At 49.4% G+C, this 2,500-nt stretch overlaps 4 non-coding genes across 4 annotated transcripts; 3 read left to right on the top strand and 1 right to left on the bottom strand.

Moving 5' to 3' along the window:
- Window positions 1-136: 136 nt before the first annotated feature.
- Window positions 137-249, top strand: LOC131451428 (U5 spliceosomal RNA). The gene has a single exon (XR_009236287.1). It is a non-coding gene; the product is annotated as a U5 spliceosomal RNA (small nuclear RNA).
- A 179-nt stretch (window positions 250-428) lies between these two features.
- LOC131451309 (U2 spliceosomal RNA) lies at window positions 429-621 on the top strand. The gene has a single exon (XR_009236180.1). It is a non-coding gene; the product is annotated as a U2 spliceosomal RNA (small nuclear RNA).
- A 982-nt stretch (window positions 622-1,603) lies between these two features.
- On the bottom strand, window positions 1,604-1,722 carry LOC131451332 (5S ribosomal RNA). The gene has a single exon (XR_009236201.1). It is a non-coding gene; the product is annotated as a 5S ribosomal RNA (ribosomal RNA).
- Window positions 1,723-2,124: 402 nt separating this feature from the next.
- Window positions 2,125-2,288, top strand: LOC131451278 (U1 spliceosomal RNA). The gene has a single exon (XR_009236146.1). It is a non-coding gene; the product is annotated as a U1 spliceosomal RNA (small nuclear RNA).
- Window positions 2,289-2,500: the final 212 nt, after the last annotated feature.

Genomic DNA, 2,500 nt, shown 5'->3' with positions numbered 1-2,500 from the left:
AATGTGGGCGGTTGATTGGCCGGCAAACCAAAAACGTTGAAGAAAGGCTGTCCCAAGGTGGCCGGCCGGGCCGACCGAGACTGTGGTGACTCCGGCGGATAGACTCCTTGGCTGCTCTCAAGGAGAGGGGCTATGTCGACTCTGGTTTTTCTTCAAAATGCACAAGTCTTTCGCCTTTTACTAAAGACTTCCGTGGAGAGGAACGTCCGAGAGTTTAAGTTATTTTTGGTGGGCTTTGCTGTATGGCTGCGCCCTTTGAGTGTGTCAAATGTCAAGCAGCTGTCCGTCACGGCTCAGAGGTGCACTTAGATCACCTGGGGGCGGAGGTGATCGGCAGCAGCCTTTGTTATGCGCACTTCAGAAACATGGCACCACAACAAGTAACTTGTGCGCCAAGATCTTGAGTTGGCCCCAGACACTGGCGGGCCACCGCTTCTCGGCCTTTTGGCTAAGATCAAGTGTAGTATCTGTTCTTATCAGTTTAATATCTGATATGTCCTCTATATGAGGATTAAATATTAAATGCATTTTTGAGCATTGGGCGGTGAAACCTGGGGCTTGCTCTCTTCACTCCTTGCATTGACCTGGTATTGCAGTGCCACCAGGAACGGTGCACCATTCTCTTTTTTTCTGTGAAAACTAGTGATGTGACGTTCCGTTTCGAGGCTTCGAAGCGTGTGCCGAGTAGGGGAGGGGGCGTTTCCGCGATGCGCGTATCGAGGCTTGCTTCATTTAGGGGAGGAGCCAAAAATGATGACGTCCGAAGCCTCGCTGCCCTGCTGTACCACGTGATTGCTTCGTGAAGTGGTTCAGATTTTGCGCGAGGTTTTACAGCTATATAGACCCCTCAGGCTCCATTCAAAGTGTGGGTTTTTGAAGGAGAGTTGCCGTCAGTTGAGAGTTTGGATAGAGTTTGGAGAGTTTGGATACTAGAGTTTGGATAGCGTTTATATAGTTTGGAGATAGTTTGGAGAGTTTAGGGAGAGAGAGATTTAGGAGAGGAAGGAGAGTAGGATAGGTGATATAGGATGGAGCCAGCGAGGCTCATCATTGTCCAAGTTACACAAGCATAATCTGTGCCCTTTTCCTAGTTCCACAAGCACTTACACTGTCTTCTGCCTGATTACGCCCATGCCATTTTCCGAAAATCACTGCACAACCTGCCATATTATGATATTACCATTTTGGGAAGATTTACCCACACAGAATACATTCAAAAAATGTGTTAAACACATATGTACGGAAATGATTTGGTCATACATTTTTTGTAATTCATAGTCATTTCTAACAGACACAAAAATTCAATTCATCACACATTATGTGGTTCAGATACAGCTGCCTGTGATTATACACTTGGCCAGTAGGTGGTTTCGTGTGCACATGAAGCTTCGAGAAATGAACCCTTTCTCGAACCAATTGGCTCAAGGGGTTCAATGCCTCATGAGGCTTCATCTCACCATCACTAGTGAAAACCAAAGCAAGGCTGAAACTGGAAGGACATTAACGTGTGCCCGTGCGTCAACGTAATTGCAAGCCCACGTTTCTTGTAAGGAAGCAGCAGTGTAAAAGCGTGCTGCAGTGTAAAAGCGTGCTGCAGTGTAAAAGCTTACAGCACCTGGTATTCCCAGGCAGTCTCCCATCCAAGTACTAACCAGGCCCGACCCTGCTTAGCTTCCGAGATCAGACGAGATCGGGCGTGCTCAGGGTGGTGTGGCCGTAAGCCGACGGGCAGGTGACACAGACTCCTTTTATAGACCAGGCAAGGCCCCCTGCTCGTGGAGGGGCTCAAAAGTCAGCCTCCCGAACATACTGCACTTGAGCCTTTATCGCCACTACCTGCTACACTCTATTCCAGTATTTGGAAGCTACACCGAGATGGGTAAGCTGCTGTTGGTGCCGTCAGGTCCAGTTGTTGCTGAATCTATAGGAAATGACAGCCAGGTATGCCAGTGAAAAGGTCGAGTGTTTCCTCTCCAATGTGTGCTGGAGGTTGAAGTTGAACACAGCACAGCATTAACGAGCACCTGAGTCAAGGCATTGGACTCTGGGACTATCCATTTCCTGCACCATCGGCCAAAGAGCTGTGTCTGGGAACAGCCACCCAGTGCTGGGCAAGTGCACCTCATACTTACCTGGCAGGGGAGACACCATGATCAAGAAGGTGGTTCACCCAGGGCGAGGCTCAGCCATTGCACTCTGGTTGTGCTGACCCCTGCAAATTCCCCAAACGTGGGAATCTTGACTGCATAATTTTTGCTGGTGGGGTACTGCGTCCGCGCTCTCCCCCGATGACGTAGTTGTAAGCAAAGGTCAGCCGCCCAATGTTCCGCCTTGTGTGCCCATCTCCAGGCTTCTCACGTGCTCGCAGAGTGACATCCCCAGTCTTTCCAAGTTGCTGGGAATGGGATGGTTGTGGGTGTTGTCTTTTAGCTCTAAGGAAATGTCATGCTCCCTTTCCCGGCTCTTTGTAGGAGAACTGGATTGATGGAGATGGATCCAT

This window comes from Solea solea, unplaced genomic scaffold, assembly GCF_958295425.1.
Source record: "Solea solea unplaced genomic scaffold, fSolSol10.1 scaffold_28, whole genome shotgun sequence".
NCBI lineage: Eukaryota > Metazoa > Chordata > Actinopteri > Pleuronectiformes > Soleidae > Solea > Solea solea.
This window is presented reverse-complemented; position numbering and strand designations above follow the sequence as displayed.